Source organism: Pan troglodytes, chromosome 13, assembly GCF_028858775.2.
Source record: "Pan troglodytes isolate AG18354 chromosome 13, NHGRI_mPanTro3-v2.0_pri, whole genome shotgun sequence".
In the NCBI taxonomy this organism is placed as follows: domain Eukaryota; kingdom Metazoa; phylum Chordata; class Mammalia; order Primates; family Hominidae; genus Pan; species Pan troglodytes.
Window position 1 is genome coordinate 102,856,555 of NC_072411.2, and position 23,005 is coordinate 102,879,559.

Consider the following 23,005-nt stretch of genomic DNA (forward strand, 5'->3'; position numbering starts at 1 on the left):
TTTCTCTGTTCTGCTAAGCCCTTGTGGTGTCGCAGGTTGCTAACAACAACCCAGGAAGTTGATTGGAACTGCCAAACTCCGCAAGGTCTTGGGAGTCAGGGATGCTAATTTATTCTGAGAGTGGGTGTGAGTATGGTGGAGCTGAAAACAAGTTTATTGAATGTCTTAGGCCATCCCTTCCCCTTATGCTGGCAGGTGAGTGCCCCTGCACAAATTCAGCAGAAAACAGAAGTTTCGCCGTCTGCAAAAGTTGGAAAAAGGGGAGGAGAGGGTGATAATGGACTGGGGGATACCAGACAGATAAGAGTAAAAAAGTACTGTATTAAAAATAAAAGCCAGGCGCAGTGGCTCACGCCTGTAATCCCAACACTTTGGGAGGCAGAGGCGGGCAGATCACGAGGTCAGGAGATCGAGACCATCCTGGCTAACATGGTGAAACCCTGTCTCCACTAAAAATACAAAAAAAAAAAAAAATTAGCCAGGTGTGGTGGCGGGCGCCTGTAGTCCCAACTACTCGGGAGGGTGAGGCAGGAGAATGGCGTGAACCCAGGGGGCGGAGCTTGCAGTGAGCCGAGGTCGCGCCAGTGCACTCCAGCCTGGGCGACAGCGAGACTATGTCTCAAAAAAAAAAAAAAAAAAAAAAAAAATAGTGCTCACTTCGGCAGCACATATACTAAAAATTGGAACGATACAGAGAAGATTATCATGGCCCCTGCGCAAGGATGACACGCAAATTCGTGAAGCGTTCCATATTTTTATGAGAACACTTGGACACAGGAAGGGGAATATCACACACCGGGGCCTGTCGTGGGTTGGGGGGAGTGGGGAGGGAAAGCATTAGGAGATATACCCAATGTAAATGGCGAGTTAATGGGTGCAGCACACCAACATGGCACATGTATACATATGATGTAACAAACCTGCACGTTGTGCAAACCCTAGAACTTAAAGTATAATAAAAAAAATTAATAAAAAAATATAAAAATAATGGCCGGGCACGGTGGCTCACACCTGTAATCCCAGCACTTTGGGAGGCCGAGGCAGGCGGATCACCTGAGGTCGGGAGTTCGAGACCAGCCTGACTAATACGGAGAAACCCCGTCTCTACTAAAAACACAAAATTAGCCGGGCGTGGTGGCACACGCCTGTAATCTCAGCTACTCAGGAGGCTGAGGCAGGAGAATCGCTTGAACCCGGGAGGCGGAGGTTGCGGTGAGCCGAGATCGCGCCATTGCACTCCAGCCTGGGCAACAAAAGCGAAACTCCGTCTCAAGAAATAAATAAATAAATAATAAAAATTAAAGCCAGGCACAGTGTCTCACACGTGCAACCCCAGCACTTTCGGAGGCCAAGGCAAGAATTGCCTGAAGCCAGGAGTTCAAGACCAGCCTGGGCAACGGAGACCTCCATTTCTACAAAAAAAGTAATCAAGTGAGCTACTTGGGAGGCTGAGGAGGGAGGATTGCTTGAGCCCAGGAATTCAAGGCTGCAGTGAGCTATGATCACACTACTGAACTCCGTGACAGAGAAAGACCTTGTCTCTTAAATAAAAGGCTGGGCATGGTGACCCATGCCCAGCACTTTGGGAGGCTGAGGCAGGTGGATCACCTGAGGTCAGAAGTTTGAGACCAGCCTGGCCAACATGGCGAAACTAAAAGTACAAAAATTAGCCGGGCATGGTGGCTGGCACCTGTAATCCCAGCTACTCGGGAGGCTGAGGCAGGAGAATCGCTTGAACCTGGGAGGCAGAGGTTGCAGTGAGCCAAGATCGTGCCATTGCACTCCAGCCTGGGTGACAGAGCAAGACTCACTCTGTCTCAAAAAAAAAAAAAAGACTGGGATGGGCCACGTCTAGTGCCCTTAAAAGGAGAGGTCATGTAGACTGGGTGTGGTGGCTCACTCCTGTAATCTCAGCACTTTGGGAGGCCAAGGCTGGTGGATCACGACGTCAGGAGATAGCGACCATCCTGGCCAACATGGTGAAAACCCATCTCTACTAAAAATACAAAAATTAGCTGAGCATGGTGGCACGTGCCTGTAATCCCAGCTACTTGAGAGGCTGACACAGGAGAATCACTTGAACCAGGGAGTTGGAGGTTGCAGTGAGCTGAGATCGTGCCACTGCGCTCCAGCCTGGAGACAGAGCAAGACTCTGTCTCAAAAAAAAAAAAAAAAAAAAAGGAGAGGTCATGTCTTTTCCCTTCCCTCTTCCTGCTAGCTGGGAAATAGACATGATGAAGAATCATTTGCTGAGAATTGCAATGCAACAAAATAGAGCCTGAGTTCCTGACATTAAAGTTCAGCATTCCATCCCTGGACAACCTACATCCATAGACTTTTTTCAGGTAACAAAAAAACCTGTTTATTTTTACTGATTGCTGGGTTCAATCCTGAATGGTCATTTAGAAATATGGAGAAAAATAGCAAAACAAACAGTCAAAATAGACTTAAGAAGGAGAAAACCTGAATACATCATCATGGAATAAAAGCAAGTATTATTAAGCCATCGATTATTAAGCTATTATCTCTCAGCTTCAAACACACCATTTTGTCTTCTGCGATGCTGGGGCTGGAACTCTGCAGACTGGATTTCTTATGCCATCTGGTTCCCAATTAGACTTCCTACAGGCGATTCTAGAGGAAGACTAGAATGATGAAAGAGGAAGAAGGGCTTGCTCCTTTTTGCTTCTTTTTCCTGTCAGCGTCACTACAGCAATGGTTCTTCACCCTGGCAGTGGCACTTGGTTCCACACTACCACAGTCAATCTCATTGTCACTCAAATACCAGCACCAGGCAGCCAGAATTTCCCTCTGAAAAATCTATTCCTGGCCGGGCACGGTGGCTCACGCCTGTAATCCCAGCACTTTGGGAGACCGAGGCAGGCGAATCATGAGGTCAAGAGATCGAGACCAGCCTGGCCAACATGGCGAAACCCCGTCTCTACCACAAATACAAAAATTAGCCAGGCATGTTGGCGGGCGCCTGTAATCCTAGCTACTCGAGAGGCTGAGGCAGGAGAATTGCTTGAACCTGGGAGGCGGAGGTTGCAGCGAGCAGAGATCGCACCACTGCACTCCAGCCTGGTGACAGAGCGAGATTCCGTCTCAAAAAAAACAAAAAGTCTATTCCCAGCTCTGTGAGGTTCATTCTGAGTTCAAGGCTCCAGTATCAGCCAAGAAAGGGCTCCTCCCTAAGTTAAATTCCACATCTTTGGACTCTCTCCAAGTTAAAATTTGAATAATCCTAATGCTTTCCCTTTTTCACCACCAGCCATAGAGATGGTCACTGCATCTTCCAGTTACTACCTGTGCAGTATGTCAGTATCCCCTCTTTGCCCTTCCAGTTCTCCAGTACGTGTTTTTAAATACTTTCTATTAGATCTCCTTGTTATAAGTAGGTTTCTCCTGTCTCCTGACTAGGAAGAATTGGTACCAGGACTGGTCCTATAAAAAAGACTCTCAAAGAGGGTATTTGTGGTTTGGTTTGAATTTAAATGCACTGCTGAGTTTTTTGCCAGTGGGAAGTGGCATGCTAGGAATTCATGGTGTGGAATACCGTATAATTAATCAAATTATCAATGACACACTTAATGAAGTAAGTGCTTTGGGGGATCAAGTGGCTGCTGCATTTGGCCATTACTGCAGTAATGATGACTACAAGGACTTGGAATGGTTGCATCCAAGTACACAAGAGCACCTATGGAAAGAAGATAACAAGCTCAGGTCTCTAAACTTTCAACTCAAGACATGCTCATAAGACCAGAGAGCTTCTCTGATTGCCCTAAAAGAATCTTATTTTGTGTAGCCTCAGGACCAACTAATAGAAAATTTAACCATGCCCAGCCAGACAAAATTTTAAATCAGCTACTCCAAATATGTTCCAAGAACTAAAAGAAACAGTCTAAAGAACTGAAAGTAAGATAATGATGTTTCACCAAACATAGAATAAGCATTAAAGAGAGAGAAATTGCAAAAAGAACCAAATAGAAATTGCCAGGTTGAGGCCGGGTGTGGTGGCTCACACCTGTAATTCCAGCACTTTGGAAGACCGAGGTGGGCAGATCATCTGAGGTCAGGAGTTCAAGACCAGCCTGGCCAACATGGCAAAACCCCATCTCTACTAAAAATACAAAAACTAGCCAGGTATGGTGGCAGGTGCCTATAATCCCAGTTACTCAGGAGGCTGAGGCAAGAGAATCAAACCTGGGAGGCGGAGGTTGCAATGAGCCAAGATCGCGCCAGTGCACTCCAGCTTGGGTGACAAGAGCGAGACTCTATTTCAAAAAAAAAAAAGAAAAGAAATTTCCAGGTTGAAAATTGCAGTAACTAAAATAATTCACTGCAGGGGCTCAACATCAGATTTTAAGCTGGCAGAAGAGAGAATTGGTTAATGAGAAGCTATATCAATTGAGATTATCCAGTCTGATGAATAGAAAGATAAAAGAATGAAGAAAGATGAGAGTCTCAGAGACCTGTGGAACACCATTAAGGATACAAACATTCACATTTGAAGTCTCGGAAGGAGAGAGAGTAATGGGCAGAAAGAATACTAGAAGAAATAATAGTTAAAACTTCCTAAATTTGATGAAAAACATTAACGTGCACACCTAAGAAGATAAACCAACTCAAGCAGGATAAATTCAAAGAGGTCCACACCTATGTTCCATTATAATCAAAAAGTCAAAAACCAAACACAAAGGGAAACTCATGAAAGCAGCAATAGAGAAGTGACTCATCATGTACAAGGGATCCTCAATAATATTTAAAGCTGGTTTATCATCAGAAATGATGGAGGCCAGAAAGCAATGAATGGGATGATATATTCAAAATGCTGAAAGAAACAGAATGCCAAACAAGAATTCTATATCCTGCAAGGCCGGGCGCAGTGGCTCATGCCTGTAATCCCAGCACTTTGGGAGGCCGAGGCGGGCTGATCACGAGGTCAGGAGATTGAGACCATCCTGGCTAACACGGTGAAACCCCATCTCTACTGAAAAAAAATACAAAAATTAGCCAGGTGTAGTGGCGGGTGCCTGTAGTCCCAGCTACTTGGGAGGCTGAGGCAGGAGAACGGCATGAACCTGGGAGGCAGAGCTTGCAGTGAGCCGAGATCGCACCACTGCACTCTAGCCTGGGTGACAGAGCAAGACTCCATCTCAAAAAAAAAAAAAAAAAAATTCCATATCCTGCAAACCTGTATTTCAAACATGAAAATAATAAAGACATTCCTACTCAAACAAAAAAAACTATAAATTTGTCACTAACAGATACTGTCTTAGTCCATTCCTGCTGCTATAACAAAATGCCTTAGACTTAGTAACTTAATACACAACAGAAATTTGTTGCTCGCAGTTCTGGAGGCTAGGAATTCCATGATCAAGATGCCAGCCAGCAGATCCAGTCTCTGCTGAGAGAGCATTGTCATGGACGGTACTTCGTATATGTTCTCACTTAGTGGAAGTGGCAAAAATGGTCACTTATGACTCTTCTAAGGGCATTAATCCCATTCATGAGGGTGAAATCCTCATGACTTAATCACTTCCCAAAAGGCCCCACAATTTAGTGATGGGCAGTTAAGATTTCAACATATGACTTTGGGGAAACCATCATTTGAAATTGTTCTGCCCTCAAGGCCCTGGCATTCTGGGCCTGTGATAGGCAGGGTAGCCCCTGAAGACCACTGAAATGTCTAGGATCAATCTTCCACTGTTTTGATGAATGGCACCTGGCTTCCTCTAAGCCATACTAATTTTCTTATCACATGGCTGCTTTGGCCATATCCTTGATGTTGTCTCCTAAACATACTTTTTCATTTTTATAACTTGGCTGGCTGAGAATTTCCCAAATCTTTAACTTCTGCTTCCTTTTTTATTACAAATTCCATCTTTAGGACAAATGGTGCACTCTTGTAATCCCGGGTACTTGGGAATCTAGGGCAGGAAAATTGCTTGAGCTCAGGAGTTCAAGACCAGCCTGGACAACATAGCAAGACCCCATTTCTTAAAAAAATAGCCAGGTATGGTGGTATGCACCTGTAGTCCCAGCTACTCAGGAGGACAAGGCTGTGAGATTGCTTGATCTTAGGAGTTTGAGGCTGCAGTCACTTATGATTGCACCACTGTACTCCAGCCTGGGTAACAGCAAGACTCTGTCTCAAAAGAAAAAAAAAAGGGCCAGGCGCAGTGGCTCATGCCTGTAATCCCCACACTTTGGGAGGCCGAGGCAGGTGGATCACGAGGTCAAGAGATCAAGACCATCCTGGCTAACACGGTGAAACCCCGTCTCTACTAAAAAACACAAAAAATTAGCTGGGGGTGGTGGCAGGCACCTGTAGTCCCAGCTATTCAGGAGGCTGAGAAGGGGAATAGCGTGAACCTGGGAGGCGGAGCTTGCAGTGAGCCAAGATCATGCCACTGCACTCCAGCCTGGGCGACAGAGTGAGACTCCGTCTCAAAAAAAAAAAGAGGGAAATTATATAACTTTAAAAATCTATCTTTGTTTCTCTCTTCTCACATTTTACTATAATCAGTCAAGAGAGCCATACTGCACCCTCAACCTTGGCTGCATATTTTGCCTGCCAAGTATTCTATTTAATTACTTATACATTCTGTCTTCTGGGCCAGGTGCAATGGCACACACATGTAATCCCAGCACTTTGAGAGGCTGAGACAGGTGGATCTCTTCAGCCCAGGAATTTGAGACCAGCCTGGGCAACATGGTGAAACCTTGTCTCTACAAACAATACAAAAATTAGCTGAGCATGCCATGCACTCCAGCCTGGATGACAGAGTGAGACTCTGTCTCAAAAAAATAAAATTAAAAAAAAAAAGTTCTATTTTCCGCAAAACACTAGGACATAAACACAATTCAGCCAAGCCCTTTACCACTTTATAAAAAGGATGGCCTTTCCTCCAGTTTCCAAAAGCATGTTCCTCATTTCTATATGAACCTCATCAGAATAGCCTTTATTGTCCATGTTTGTACCACTTAGGTAATCTCTAGGAAGATTGAGGATTTCCTCATGGCACTCCTCTTCTTCTGAGCCCTCACTAGAATTGTCCTTAGCACTCCATTCACAGCAAGGTAGCCTTTTTCTAGCATGCACTTTAAAACTCTTCCAACTCAAGATGTGCTCGTTGCTCAATCCTAAAGCCACTTCCAAATTTTTATTTGTTTTGTTTTGTTTTGTTTTGAAATGAAATCTCACTTTGTTGCCCAGGCTGGAGTGCAGTGGGGTGATCTCAGCTCACTGCAACCTCCATCTCCCGGGTTCAAGCAATTCTCCTGCCTCAGCCTCCCCAGTACCTGGGACTACAGGAACCCTCCACCAAGCCCAGCTAATTTTTGTATTTTTAGTAGAGATGGGGTTTGACCCTGTTGGTCAGGCTGGTCTTGAACTCCTGACCTCAAGCAATCCACCTGCCTCAGCCTCCCAAAGTGCTGGGATTACAGGCATGAGCCACCATACCTGGCCCACATTTTTAGATATTTGTTATAGAAACACCCCACTTCTGGTACCAATTTTTGTCTTCGTGCATTCATGATGCTATAACAAAATATCTTAGACCAAGAAATGTATAAACAACAGAAATGTATTGCTCACAGTTCTGGAGGTTGGAAAGTCTGAGATCAAGGCACCAGCAGATTTGATGTCTAGTGAGGGACTATTCCTCATGGAAGTCACCTTCTATGTGTCCTCAAATGGCAGAATAAGCGAACACACTTCTTTCAGCCTCTTTTATAAGACACTAATCCTATATAGGAGGGTGGAACCTTCATGACTTAGTCAATTCACGAAAGGTCCCAAATCTTTTATTTTCCTTTTTTTTTTTTTTTTTTTTTTTTTTTTTGAGATGGAGTCTCACACTACCGTTTGGGCTGGAGTGCAGTGGCATGATCTCGGCTCGCTGCAATCTCTGCCTCTCAGGTTCAAGTGATTCTTGTGCCTCAGCCTCCCAAGTAGCTGGGATTACAGGTGCCTGCAACCACGCCTGGCTAATTTTTTGTATTTTTAGTAGAGATGGGGTTTCACTATGTTGGACAGGCTGGTCTCGAATGCTTAACCTCGTGATCCACCCACCTCGGCCTCCCAAAGTGCTGGGATTACAGGCATGAGCCACAACGCCTGGCCTAGGTCCCAATTCTTCATACCATCACTCCAGTAGTCAAGATTACAACATATGAACTTGTGGGGAACACATTCAGACTATAGCAAATACAAAAGAGAGTCTTTCAGGCTGAAACAAAAGGATACAACTCAAATCCAGTAGACAGTAACTCAAATTTACATGAGGAATTATTTTTTGTTCATAATTTTTCTTTTATGTGATTAAAAAGATAACACATAAGCCAATTAAATTATTAAACAGTTTTGATGGGCTTATAATGTGTAAAGTTGTAATTTGTGTGACAATAATAGCACAAAGTAGCAGGGAGGGAGCAGGGCTATATAAGAAGTTTTTGCATATTGAGATTAGGCTAGCATTATTTCATATATACTAGATTGTTATAAATTAAGATGCTAAAGGTAATACTATGACAACTGCTAAGAAAATCATTCAAAAAAGTACAGAACTAAAATGGCACCCTAAAAAATATCTAACATAAAAGAAGACATAATGAAACACAAAAGATGTATAAAAAACAAATAGCAAAAATGTATTAAACAGAGGAAGGAGACAGAGCAAGATGGCCAAATAGAAGGCGCCACTGATCATCCTCCCTGCAGGAACACCAAATTTGGCAACTATCTACACAAAAAAGCACCTTCCTAAGAACCAAAAATCAGGTGAGTGATCATAGTATCTGGTTTTAACTTCAAATTATTGCTGGAAGAGGCACTGAAGAGAGTAGGAAAGACGGTCTTGAATTGCTGACACCACCCCACCCCCATCCCCCAGTAGTGGCCACATGCCACTGGCCCAGGGTGTGGAGAGATAATCTGTGAACTTGGGGGAGAGAGGGCGCAGAGTTTGTGGGACTTTATATTGGAACTCAGTGATGCCAACACCAGGCAAAACTCAGCCAATGCCCATAGAGAAAGCATTTAGAACAGCTCTAGCCAGCCAGGCATGGTGGCTCACGCCTGTACTCCCAGCATTTTGGGAGGCCGAGGCAGGTGGGTTGCCTGAGGTCAGGAGTTCGAGACCAGGGGAAGACGAGGCCATATCTCAGTCTGTCTCAGTGGGGGGAAAACTTGGACAATACCCAGGCTTTCTTGGGCAGAGGTCCCTGCAGCTTTCCGCAGTGCATTGTGCCCCTGGTTTATTGAGAATGGAGAATGGCGATGACTTTTACCAAGCATACTGCCTATAAACATATTATTAACAAGGCACATCCTGCACAGCCCTAGATCCCTTAAACCTTGATTCCATACAGCACATGTTTCTGTGAGCACAGGGTTGGGGCTAAAGTTACAGATTAACAGCATCTCAAGGCAAAACAATTTTTCTTTTTCTTTTCTTTTTCTTTTTTTTTTTTTTTTGAGACGGATTCTCGCTGTGTCCCCCAGGCTAGAGTGCAGTGGCGTGATCTTGGCTCACCCAGCACTTTGGGAGGCCAAGGCGGGTGAATCATGAGGTCAAGAGATCGAGACCAGCCTGGCCAACATGGTGAAACCCTGTCTCTACTAAAAATACAAAAATTAGCTGGGTGTGGTGGTGGGCGTCTGTATTCCCAGCTACTCGGGAGGCTGAGGCAGGAGAATCGCTTGAACCCAGGAGGTGGAGGTTGCAGTGAGCCATGATCACGCCATTGCACTCCAGCCTGGGTGACAAGAGTGAGACTCCGCCTCAAAAAAAAAAAAAAAAAAAAAAGAACAGCCCTAGCCAGAGGGGAATTGCCCATCCCAACAGTCAGAACTTGAGTTTCAGCCAACCTCACCACCATGGGCTACAGTACTCTGGGGTCCGAAATAAACTTGAAAGCCTATCTTGGCCACAAGGACTGCAATTCCTAGGCAAGTTCTAGTGCTGTGCTCGGTTCAGGGCCAGTGGACTTGGGGGGCCATGCAACCCAGTGGGATACCAACCAGGGCAGCCAAAATATTGCTTGCCTCATCCAACCCCTAACACCAGGTAGTGCAACTCACAGCTCCAGAAGAGACTCCTTCCTTCCACTTGAGAGGAAAGGGAAGAGTAAAGAGGACTTCGTTTTGCAGCTTGGATACCAGCTCAGCCACAGTAAGATAAGGCACCAGGCAGAGCCATGAAGTCCCCATACCAGGCCCTAGCTCCTGGATGACATTGCTAGACACACCCTGAGCCTGAAGGGAATCTATTGCCTTGAAAGGAAGAACCCAGTTCTCGCAGGAATTATCACCTGCTGACTAATGAGCCCTTAGGCCCTAAATAATCAGCAGTGGTAATCAGGTAATACCTGCCAGCCTTGGGTGAGATGCTGCGACTGATGACTTCAGGTGTGACCCAGCATATTCACAGCTGTGGTGGCTATGAGGAGAGACTCTTGCTTGAGCAATACAGAGGGAAAAATAAAGGGAACTTCGTGTTGCAAATTAGGTACCAGCTTGGGCATAGTGGGGAAGAGTAGCAAGTGAGTTATTGGGGTTCCCAATTCCAGGCCTTAGCTCTTGGACGGCATTTCTAGACCTACCCTGAGACAGAGGGGAGCCCACTACCCTGAAGGGTGAGTCCCAAGCCTGGTAACATTCACCAGAAGCTTACTGAAGAGCCCTTGGGCCTTAAGTAAACATTGGTGGTACACTGGCAGTGCTCCCCATGGGCCTTTGTGTAGGGAAAAGAAAGAGATCAGACTGTTACTGTGTCTATATAGAAAAGGAAGACACAAGAAACTCCATTTTGATCTGTACTAAGAAAAATTGTTGGGCCGGGCGCTGTGGCTCACGCCTTTAATCCCAGCACTTTGGAAGGCCGAGATGGGCGGATCACGAGGTCGGGAGATCGAGACCATCCTGGCTAACATGGTGAAACCCCGTCTCCACTAAAAATACAAAAAAATTAGCCAGGCGTTGGTGGCGGGCGCCTGTAGTCCCAGCTACTCGGGAGGCTGAGGCAGGAGAATGGCGTGAACCCAGGAGGCGGAGCTTGCAGTGAGCCGAGATTGTGCCACTGCACTCCAGCCTGGGTGACAGAGCGAGACTCCTCAAAAAAACAAAAGTCTTAAAAAGTCTCAAAAAAAAAAAACCAAGTCTTAAAACATTCAAAAATTGGTATATACATGAGTGGAAAAAAGTTAATAGATACAGAATAGAGCACAAGCAGGATCTTAAAAAATGGTTTAAAAAGCCAGGCACAGTGGCTCATGCCTGTAATCCCAGCACTTTGGGAGGCTGAGGCGGGTAGATCAACTGAGGTCAGGAGTTTGAGACCAGCCTGACCAACATGGTGAAACCCCCATCTCTACTAAAAACACAAAAATTAGGCTGGGCGCGGTGGCTCACGCCTGTAATCCCAGCACTTTGGGAGGCCGAGGTGGGCAGATCACAAGGTCAGGAGATCAAGACCATCCTGGCCAACATGGTGAAACCCCATCTCTACTAAAAATACAAAAATTAGCTGGGTGTGCTGGCACATGCCTGTAATCCCAGCTGCTCAGGAGGCTGAGGCAGGAGAATCATTTGAACCAGGGAGTCGGAGGTTGCAGTGAGCCAAGATCGTGCCACTGTACTCCAGCCTGGTGACAGAGCGAGACCCCACCTCAAAAAAAAAAAAAAAAATTAGCTGGACGTGATGGTGGGCGCCTATAATCCCAGCTACTTCAGAGGCTGAGGCAGAAGAATCGCTAGAACCTGGGAGGCGGAGGTTGCAGTGAGCCAATATCGCACCATTGCACTCCAGCCTGCAGGACAGAGCGAGACTCCATCTCAAAAAAAAAAAGAAAAAGGTAAAAAAGAAAACAAAAAAGTGAAAAAAAGCGAGAAAAAAAAAACATGCAAAAAATTGAAATGATATCATGTATTTTCTGTGATCACAATGTAATAAAACTAGAAATCAAAACAAGAGAAATTGGCTGGGTGTGTTGGTTCACATCTGTAATCCCAGCACTTTGGGAGGCCGAGGCGGGCAGAGCACTTGAGATCAGGATTTTGAGACCAGCCTGGCCAAGATGGTGAAACCCCGTTTCTACTAAAAATACAAAAATTAGCTGTGCATGGTGGTGGGCGTCCATAATCCCAGCTACTCGGGAGGCCAAGGCAGACTGCTTGAACCCAAGAGGCGGAGGTCACACTGAGCCAAGATTGCACCACTGCACTCCAGCCTGGACAACAGAGCGAGACTCTGTCTCAAAAACAGAAAGAAAAAGGTCAGGCGCAGCGGCTCATGCCTGTAATCCCAGTACTTTAGGAAACCAAGGTGGGCGGATTACTTGAGGTCAGGAGTTTGAGACCAGCCTGGCCAACATGGTGAAACCCCATCTCAACTTATAAAATACAAAAATTAGCTTGGCATAATGGAGTGCGCCTGTAATCCCAACTACTCCAGAGGCTGAGGCAGGAAGACAGGAGAATCACTTGAACCCAGGAGGTAGAGGTTGCAGTGAGCTGAGATCGTGGCATTGCACTCCAGCCTAGGCAACAGAGTGATTGAGACTCCAGCTCAAAAAAGAAAAACCAAGAAGAAGAAGAAGAAGAGAAACTTCAAATTATGATACATCTTAAAGAATTAGGTGCAGTGGGCCAGGCACGGTGGCTCACGCCTGTAATCCCAGCACTCTGGGAGGCCGAGGTGGGCGGATCACGAGGTCAGGATATTGAGACCATCCCGGCTAATGCGGTGAAACCCCGTCTCCACTAAAAATACAAAAAAATTAGCTGGGTGTGGTGGCGGGCGCCTGTAGTGCCATCTACTCAGGAGGCTGAGGCAGGAGAATGGCGTGAACCCAGGAGGCAGAGCTTGCAGTGAGCCGAGATTGCGCCACTGCACTCCAGCCTGGGCGACAGAGCGAGACTCTGTCTCAGAGAAAAAAAAGAAAAAAAGAATTAGGTGCAGTGGTTCATGCCTGTAATCCCAGCACTTTGCGAGGCTGACACGGGCAGATCACTTGAGGCCAGTAGTTTGAGACCAGCCTGGCCAACTTGGTGAAACCCCATCTCTACAAAAACTACAAATATGAGCCCAGCGTGGTGGCACATGCCTTTTGTCCCAGCTCCTTGGGAGGCTGAGGTGAGAGGATCACTTGAGCCCAGGAAGGGGAGGTTGCAGTGAGCCAAGATGGTGCTACTGCACTCCAGCCTGGGTGATAGACTCTCAAACAAACAAACAAAGATTAGAAAAGCAAGACCAAACCAAACCCAAAATTAGTAGAAGAAAAAAAATAATAAAGGTCAGAGCAGAAAGAAATGAAATTGAAATAAAGAAAACAATACCAAAGATCAATGAAACAAAAAGTTGTTTGGGAAAGTTAAAAAGAATTGACAAACCTTTAGCCAGACTAAGAAAAAAGAAGGAAAATCCAAATAAATAAAATCAGAGATGAAAAAGGAGAAATTAGAATTAATAGTGCAGAAATTCAAAGGATGATTAGGGGCTACCGTGAGCAACTACATGCCAGTAAATTGGAAAACCTAGAAGAAATGGATAAATTTCTAGACACATCCAACCTACCAAGACTGAACCATGAAGAAATACAAAATCTGAACAGACCAATAACAAGTAATGAGATCAAAGCCATAATAAAAGAGTCTCCTAACAAAGAAAAGCCCAGGACCCAATGGCTTTATTTATGAATTTTACCAAATATTTACAGAAGAACTAATACCAATCCTACTCAAACTATTCCAACAAATAAAGGCAGAGGGAATATTTCCAAACTCATTCTATTAAGTTGGTGCAAAAGTAATTGCAGTTTTAGACCCTGAATTTTAAATCATTATAACTAGGCTCAAACACATCTTTATTAATCAAAATAGGAACCATTACAATCAACACATTTTGCCAATGAGAAATAAGTTTGTTTATTCCTGTAATGTAAAAATCCATGTTTTGGTATTTGACAAACTCTTGGAAAGCATTTTCTGTGTCCTGCTGGTTGTGGAAGTATTTTCCCTGCAAAAAGTTGTTGAGATGCTTGCAGAAGTGACAGTCAGTTGGCGAGAGGCCAGGTGAATATGGCAAATGAGACAAAACTTCGTAGCCCAATTCATTCAACTTTTGAAGTGTTGGTGGTGAGACGTGCGGTGAGGCATTGTCGTGGAGAACTGGGTCCTTTCTGTTGACCAATGCCAACTGCAGGCATTGCATTCTCAGAGCAACTCATTGATTTGCTGAGCATTCTTCTCAGATGTAATGGTTTTGCTGGGTGGGATTCAAAAAGCTGTAGTGGATCAGAGCAGCAGCAGACCACCAAACAGTGACCATGACCTTTTTTTTTTGGTGCAAGTTTGGCTTTAGGAAGTGCTTTGGAGCTTCTTGTCAGTCCAACCACTGAGCTGGTTGTTGCCAGTTGTCATATAAAATCCACTTTTAATCACACATCACAATCCAATTGAGAAATGATTCATTGTTGTTGAGTAGAATAAGAAAAGACAACACTTCAAAACGGTGATTTTTTAGATTTTTGGTCAGCTCATGAGGCACCCACTTACTGAGTTTTTTCACCTTTCCAATTGGCTTCAAATACCGAATGACCAAAGAATGGTCGATGTTGAGTTCTTCGGCAACTTCTCGTGTAGTTGTAAGAGGATCAGCTTCAGTGATTGCTCTCAATTGGTCGTTGTTAACTCCCCATGGCTGGCCACTATGCTCCTCATCTTCAGGGCTCTCATCTCCTTTGCAAAACTTCTTGAACCACTACTGCACTGTATGTTCGTTAGCCGTTCCTGGGCCAAATGCGTTGTCGACGTTACAAGTTGTCTCCACTGCTTTATAACCCATTTTGAACCTGCAAGGTGTGGCAGACAGCCCAGGACAACGAGAGGGACTGCAACATCACGGATGGTGACTACTACGAGGTGGACATCAACAGGCAAGATCCTGGCCTGCAGGTACCATGTGTCTGTGGCATTGCCGAGGCTGGCGAGCTCCAAGAGCAGCTCAGGGCACTGCGCAGCAGGCATGAGGCCCGCGAGACCCAGCACGCTGAGGAGAGGGCCTATACAAGGCCAAAGTCCAGGCGCTCACCGCGGAGGTCTCCCTGCTGGAGAAGGCCAGCTGCCAGCGCTGGCCCAGCTGGAGAAGTTGCTGAAAGTGAGCAACATTGCCGGTGAGACGCAGGGCCAGCCTGAGTGTGGCCCAGGATGAGCTGGTGATCTTCAGTGAGGAGCTGGCCAACCTCTACCATCACGTGTGCATGTGAAACAACTGGAGGCCCAGCTCTGTCATGGGGGACTACTACCTGAGGGCCAGGGCGGGGCCAGCTGCACCAGCCCCACGGGCAACTCCTCCATCCTCCTACCCAGGGGGCAGCTGGCTACAGAGGCAGGCCAAGCACACAGCAGGACCAGAGACATCAGCCCTTCACGTAGCCCCTCGCTGCCATCACCCCTGGGTGACCCATGCTGGGAGCCCATGAATATCTACCACCTGATTCGTATCATCCGCCACCAGATCAAGCACCTGCAGGCAGCTGTGAACCACATAATGGAGGTGTTGTGGCAGCGCATCACCTCGCAAGAGCTGGGCCCAACCACGGACAAGTTCAAGGAGGCTCTCGTGAAAAAGATCCTCAAGTTGAAGTCACTGCTCAGCACCAAGTGGGAGCAGCTCACCACGCTGCGCACTGTGCTGCAGGCCAGCCAGCAGGCAGCCAAGGTGGCCCTCTCCAAGCTGAAGGGCAAGTAGGAGAAGAAGAAGACCATGGTTACCAAGACCAGGATGAAGCTCTGCAATGAGCTCCAGGTGCTCGCCTCTGAGGAGGACGTGGCCACCTTCTCCTCACGGTGCACCAGTTTGCCACCAGGTGAAATGAGTACATCACAGCTGGAGGAGACGCAGCAGCAGCTGTCAGCTGCGGAGGATGAGAAGGCACTGAACTCACTGCTGTGCATGGTCATCCTGCAGAAGCTGGCACTGACCCAGTGGCTGCAGCTGCTCAAGCTGGACCACACAGACCTGGTGTGACCCCACCAAAGCTGCCCCCAAGGCCAAGCTGGCCACCCCAAGCTTATGTTATGCCTGCGTCTGCGCCAGTGACAGGGCCAAGGGCACTGGGCTGACCAACCAGGTGTTCCACATTATAGGTGTAAGCCACCTTGCCTGGCCCATTCCCCGAGTTTTTAATGGGAGGGAAAAAAAGCTTTAATGTTGGCCAGAGTGATGGCTCATGCCTGTAATCCCAACACTTTGTAAGGCCGAGGCAGGAGGATGGCTTGAGCTCAGGAGTTGGAGACCAGCCTGGGCAACATAGCGAGACTGAGACCGTATCTCTACAAAAAAGTAGCGGGACATGGTGGCATGCACCCGTGGTCCCAGCTTCTTGGGAGGCTGAGGTGGGAGGATCACTTGAGCCCTGCAAATCAAGATTGCAGTGAGTCATCAACACGCCACTGCACTCAGCCTGGGCAATAGAGTAAAAAAAAAGCTTTAATGTTGAGCATGTCGAAAGCTGCTGCGTGGAAAGGCCTCTGTACAGGCTGAAGATCCTTCCCTGGCTGCCAGGCTTGCCAAGAGCCCTCTAGAAATGCGGGGCTCTCTGTTACATGGGGCTCTTTGTTACAATGTTCTTTTTTTTATCTGATCAACATGTGCACTTTTGATATTTTGATACTATATTTGCTTCCTTAATTCCTCATGCACTGACAGTCTCAGATGCTGTGGTCTATGCTCGTGGGCCTGTCGCTGCCTGCCCAGCTCCCTCTGTGTTGGTCTGGTGTCAGCACTAGGCAGAGCTGTGTGCTCTTAGCATGTAGCTCTAGACTGTGGAGATTAGGGCTTTGACCAGAGAATTCACCAGAGAAGGCATCTAGGCCTGAGTTTTTCTTTGTGCAAAATTTTTGTATTACAAATTCAATTTCTTGTTATAGGTCCGTTCAAATTTTCTATTTTTTTATTTTTATTTTTTATTTTACTTATTATTATTATTTTGAGGTGGCGTGTCACTCTGTTGCCCAGGATGGAGTGCAATGGCGCAGTCTTGGCTCACTGCAACCTCCACCTCCCAGGTTCAAGTAATTCTCCTGCCTCAGCCTCCCAAGTAGCTGGGATTACAGACATGCACAATGACACCATTCTAATTTTTGTATTTTTAGTAGAGACTGGCTGGTCTTGAACTCTTGACCTCAGGTGATCCGCCTGCCTCGGCCTCTCAAAGTGCTGGGACTACAGGCGTGAGCCACTGCACCCAGGCTTTTTTTTTTTTTTTTTTTTTGTGAGATGAAGTCTCACTCTGTCACCCAGGCTGGAGTACAGTAGTGCAATCTCGGCTCACTGCAACCCACACCTCCCGGGTTCAAGCAATTCTTGTGTCTCAGCCTCCCGAGTAGCTGGGATTACAGGTGTGTGCCACCACGCCTGACTAATTTGTTGTATTTTTAGTAGAGACGGGGTTTCGCCGTGTTGGCCAGGCTGGTCTCAAATTCCTGACCTCATGTGATCAGCCCACCTCAGCCTCCCAAAGGTGGGATTACGGATGTGAGCCACCATGCCCAGCCAGATTTCTTATTTATTTTTGAATCAATGATTGATGAGAAGCAATTGGCATTGGGTCAGAATTATAAATGAAAAAAAAAATTTTTTTTTTTTTTTGGAGACAGAGTCTCGCTCTGTTGCCCAGGCTGGAGTATAGTGGGATGATCTCGGCTCGCTGCAGCCTCCGCCTCCTGGGTTCAAGCTATTCTCATGCCTCAGCCTCCCAAGTAGCTGGGACTATAGGCACCCGCCACCACGCCTGGCTAATAGGGTTTCACCATGTTTCCCAGGCTGGTCTTGAACTCCTGAGCTCAGGCATTCCACCCACCTCAGTCTCCCAAAGTGCTAGGATTATAGGTGTGAGCCACCATGCCTGGCCAAAATGAATATATTTTTTGATTCAGCTGTTCCAGTCCCAAGAACTTATTTCAGTTATATGTTGCTATATGCTAAAGTTCAGTGGCATAAAACAATAACCATGTTATTATGCTCACAGATTCTGTGGTTCAATAAGGGAAGTAACTCAAATGACAGAGGCTTGGAGTCACTAGCATCTGACTTGAGATGACTTGAAGATCAGGGCTTTCCAAAGGTTACTTACATGTAGTCTTTCTATGTGATAGGCTTCTCATAGCATGGTGACTGGATTCTAAAAGGTAGCCCTCCAACAGGGAGCTGCCAGAGAGCAGGTGTTCTATGAAGACCAGATGGAAGTTGCATGACCTTTTATGACCTAGAATGATGTCTCCCATAGTCCATTATCTGAAGCAGTTACTAGTTCCAAAGAGCATGTGAAGTGGGAGATATTGTTGCAGACATTTCTGGAAAATACAATCTGTCAGACTTTTTACACGAATACTTGTATTTGTTAAGTGTAAAAAGGGGGGCAGAACAATAATTACAGCAATCTCATTCGCAGAGTTTTACAGTGTGTACATATGGGCAGGTGCAAATGCATAGAGAGAGAACCAGAAAGTAATGGGATTTTCTTTTTTCTTTTTTGAGACCGAGTTTCGCTCTTGTTGCCCAGGCTGGAGTGCAATGGTGCGATCTCAGCTCACTGCAACCTCTACCTCCTGTGTGCGAGCAAGGGAAGAAAGAAAGAGGGAGAGAGGGAGGGAGGGAGAGAAGGAAGGAAGGAAGGAAGGAAGGAAGGAAGGAAGGAAGGAAGGAAGGAAGGAAGGAAGGAAAGAAGGAAGGAAGGGAAAAGAGATGAAAGAAAGAAAGAGAGAAGGAAAGAAAGAAAGAGACAGAGAGAAAGAAAGAAAGAAGGAAGGAAAGAGAAAAGAAAACAGAAAAGAAAGGAAAAGGAGTATGAGGAAATGTATGGGCATTGTGGAGATGTTCTTTCTTTTCTTCTTTTTAATCAGCCATATGCTAAGAAAATGTTGTAACTGAATATTGGTTGTGGTGGTGGCTACGTGTTCATCTGTCAAAATATTGTACCATGCGCTTAAGATGGGTAAACTTATTGTATGTAAATTACACCTAAAGAAGGCTGATTTTAAAATTATCAAAATATCAATGTTGAAAACATCAGTTCTCAAGAAATAATATAAGCTATGGATGCCTTCAAATTCCCAAGAAAAGAAAAATTTAAGGCAACATGTATATAAGTATGAATCTACACAATGCCATTAATTAAGGTCCAGGGATTAGAAACACAGGGGTTTGACCCAGGAAGGTGGTGAGTTAGGGAGAAAAAAAAAAAAAAAGAAACACAGGGGTTTTCAGAGAGATGTGAGACACACAAGGAGAAATCTTCTAGAACCTACAATCCAAAGTGCTTTATGGTTGGGGGTGGGTGAGCTTGAAAAAAAAGAAAAGCTCTATGAAGGCGATGTAGTGGGAGTTATTCCATGGTTGGCATTTGCCAAATTTATAAACCTAGCAAGTAGAGTGAATTTCACAAGATTCAAGGAAACAAAGCTTATGGATGTAGATTTACGAATGTCTTAGTTGCCAATTGACATACAAAATGAAAAACCAGAGTCTTGCTATTTAGGATAAAACACCAAGTTTTTGTTTTTAGAGATGGGTTCCCACTATGTTACCTAAGCTGGACTCCAATTCTTGGGCTCAAGCGATCCTCCTGAGTAGCTAGGACTATAGGTGCAAGTCACTGTACCTGGCAAGAGTGAGTCGGGGGTCAAAAGCTTACAGCACCCCGTAGGAATCCCACCCAAGGACTAACCAGGCCTGAGCTTGCTTAGCTTCTGAGTTCAGGTGCATTCAGGGTGGTAGGGCTATAGACTGGTTTTGATTTGGTTGGTCTTTGTTAACAAAGCCCAAGGGACCCTTTTTATGCTCACTTTTCTTCCTTCAGTATTGTATGCCTGGGAATTCTGCTTCTAGCTATGGTAGGATCACTTATTCCAACAAACCCTCTCATTAAAAATAACTAGAAAACCTGGACAAAATGTAAAATACTTAAGTTAAAAAACCCCAAGCAGTTACCAAGGCAGTGATGACTTGAGGGGCTAAGATCCCTGAGAAAGGAAAAGGGTGGTCCAAAGGGGTCAACTCTTCAAAGTATTGGGAGAATTTACAAATGGCAGCTGAGAGCTGACTGGCTATAAATTGGAGGTTTGTAGTTCCCATGACTTCCTCTTTGGGTTCAGTAATTTGGTAGAAAAGCTCACAGGACTCAGGAAAGCAGTTTACTTCTGGATTACCAGTTTATTATAAAGGATACAACTCAAGAACAGCCAGGTGGAAGAGCTGCCTAGGGCAAGGTACCAGGGAGGTGCGTGGGCTTCCAGGCCATCTCCAGATTTCACCATGTTGCCCAGTCAGGTCTTGAATTCCCAGACTCAAGCAATCTGCCTGCCTTGGCATCCCAAAGTATTGAGATTACAGGTGTGAGCCACTACCCCCAGGTGAATTGCTTGAGCCCATGAATTCAACTCCCAAGTAGCTGGGACTACAGAAGCATGCCACCACACTTGACTATTTTTTAACTTTTTGCAGACAGCATCTCCCTATATTGCCCAAGCTGGTTTCGAACTCCTGGGCTCAAGCAATGTTTTGGGTTCCCAAAGTGTTGGGATTATAGGCATGAGTCACTGCATCTGGGCAGTGAACATTTTTTTGGAGATGGGGTCTCACTGTGTCACCCAGGCTGGAATGCGGTAGCATGGTCCCAGCTCACTGCAACCTCCGCCTCCCAGGCTCAAGCGATCCTCCCACCTCAGCCCCACAAAGTAGCTGAGACTACAGGTGCATGCCACCACACCCAGCTAATTTTTCTTTTTTCTTTTTTTTTTTTTTTTTTGAGACAGAGTTTTGCTCTTGTTTTCCAGGCTGGAGTGCAATGGCATGATCTCAGCTCACTGCAACCTCCACCTCCCAGATTCAAGCAATTCTCCTGCTTCAGTCTCCCGAGTAGCTGGGATTACAGGCATGTGCCACCACGCCTGGCTAATATTTTTTGTAGTTTTAGTAGAGACGGGGTTTCTCCATGTTGGTCAGGCTGGTCTTGAACTCCAGCTAATTTTTCTATCTTTTGTAGAGATGGGGTTTCGCCATGTTGCCCAGGCTGGTCTTGAACTCCTGGACTTAAGCAATCAGTCTGCCTCAGCCTCCCAAAGTGCTGGGATTACAGGAAAGAGCCACTGCGCCCCACCCCAGTAAAAACTCTTAAGAGTAGGGGTGGGGGGAAGCAAAGAAGAGGATGTAGAGTCGACACGGGGGGGTATTGCAATTTTAAGTAATGCAGTCAGAGGATACTTCACTGAAACGAATAAACTCTTGAATGACGGGAGGGGAATGTGGATATCTAAGAGGATGGACTATACTTGGTGAGGCGATAGTGCTGCATGTGGGGGAAAAGTAGCCACGTGGTCAGGAAAGTGGAGTGGCACAGGCGATATTGTAGACCTTTTTAAAGGTGACTGTAAATACTTCGGTAAAACTGACATGGAAGTCATTGGAGGATTTTTTTTTCCATTTTCTCCCCAAAAGCAGGATCTGAAGCCATTGAAGATTTTTCCCCTTGTTTCTTTTTCTTTCAATAGTTTTGGGGGAACAGGTGGTTTTTGATTACATAGGTAAGTTATTTAGTGGTAATTTCTGAGATTTTGGTGCACCCCGTCATCCAAGCAGTGTGTACTATACCCAATGTGGTCTTTTATCCCTCACCTCCCTCCCACCCTTCCCCAAGTCCCAAAAGTCCATTATATTATTCTTATGCCTTTCCGTCCTCATAGCTTAGCTCCCACTTACAAATGAAAACATACAGTATTTGGTTATCCATTCCTGAGTTACTTTACTTAGAATAATGGTCTCCAGCTCCATCCAGGTTGCTGTGAATACCATATTTTGTTCCTTTTTATGGCTGAGTAGCATTCCCTGGTGTATACATACTTTTTTGTGTGACACAGCCCTCAGGAGGTCCTGAGAACATGTGCCTGATATACCACATTTTCTTTATCCACTCATTGGTTGATGGGCATTTAGGCTGGTTCCGTATTTTTGCAATTGCAAATCATGCTGCTGTACACATCTTTTTCATATAATGACTTCCTCTGGGTAGATACCCAGATTGCTGGATGAAATGGAGATTTTGACATGAGTGATATAATAGTTTTAACAGGCTTACTCTGGCTACTATGTTAATAGATTGGGGATAGGTAGGGTGGGTGAACTGACTGCCTTGATGGCCCAAATTCTCCACCTCTTTTGCCCTACAACCCTGCAGTACCATGATTCTGGATGGAGCTGTGTGACTTCTCTAACAAATGGGATGTTAGCAAATTTGCTCTGGACACCATTCCTGAGGAACAAGCCTCAAAGCCTGGAAGTAACTGCCTACCTTTTAAACCTAAGAAAATATAGGCCCTTAAGGTTTGGTTTGTCAATCCAATCTAACACATTTTAGTCAAACATGTAACTAATGTACTTTTGATTCTCATTGGTACAAATGATTACCCACACCACCACTTACAATGGCAATTTACATTAACACAAAATTTAGGATTCAGGCCAGGTGCCATGGCTGAGGCTTGTAATCCCAGCATCTGGGAGGACGAAGCGGGTGGATCACTTGAGGCCAGGAGTTCGAGACTGGCCTGGCCAACATGGTGAAAACCAGTCTCTACTAAAAAACACAAAAATCAGCCAGGCGTGGTGGCTGACATCTGTAATCCTGGCTACTCAGGAGGCTGAGGCTCAAGAATTGCTTGAACCTGGGAGGCAGATGTTGCAGTGAGCTGAGATCACGACACTGCACTCCAGCCTGAGCAATAGAGCAAGACTCTGTCTGCTTACAATCTCTGAGGCCTAATTGCTTTTTTTTTTTTTTTTTTGAGACAGTCTCATTCTATTACTCAGGCTGGAGTACAGTGGTGCCATCTGGACTCACTGCAAACTCCACCTCCCGGGTTCAAGCTATTCTCGAGCTTCAGCATCCCCACGTAGCTGGCATTACAGGTACTTGCCACCATGCCTGGCTAATTTTTTTT

The 23,005-nt window shown here is 45.7% G+C and overlaps 1 non-coding gene and 1 pseudogene across 1 annotated transcript; both read left to right on the forward strand.

The window, feature by feature from the left end:
* Nucleotides 1-649: 649 nt before the first annotated feature.
* LOC112208551 (U6 spliceosomal RNA) lies at nucleotides 650-757 on the forward strand. Its single transcript, XR_002943011.1, has one exon. It is a non-coding gene; the product is annotated as a U6 spliceosomal RNA (small nuclear RNA).
* Nucleotides 758-14,612: 13,855 nt separating this feature from the next.
* On the forward strand, nucleotides 14,613-16,307 carry LOC107973670 (protein bicaudal D homolog 2-like; annotated as a pseudogene).
* The last annotated feature ends 6,698 nt before the right edge of the window (nucleotides 16,308-23,005 follow it).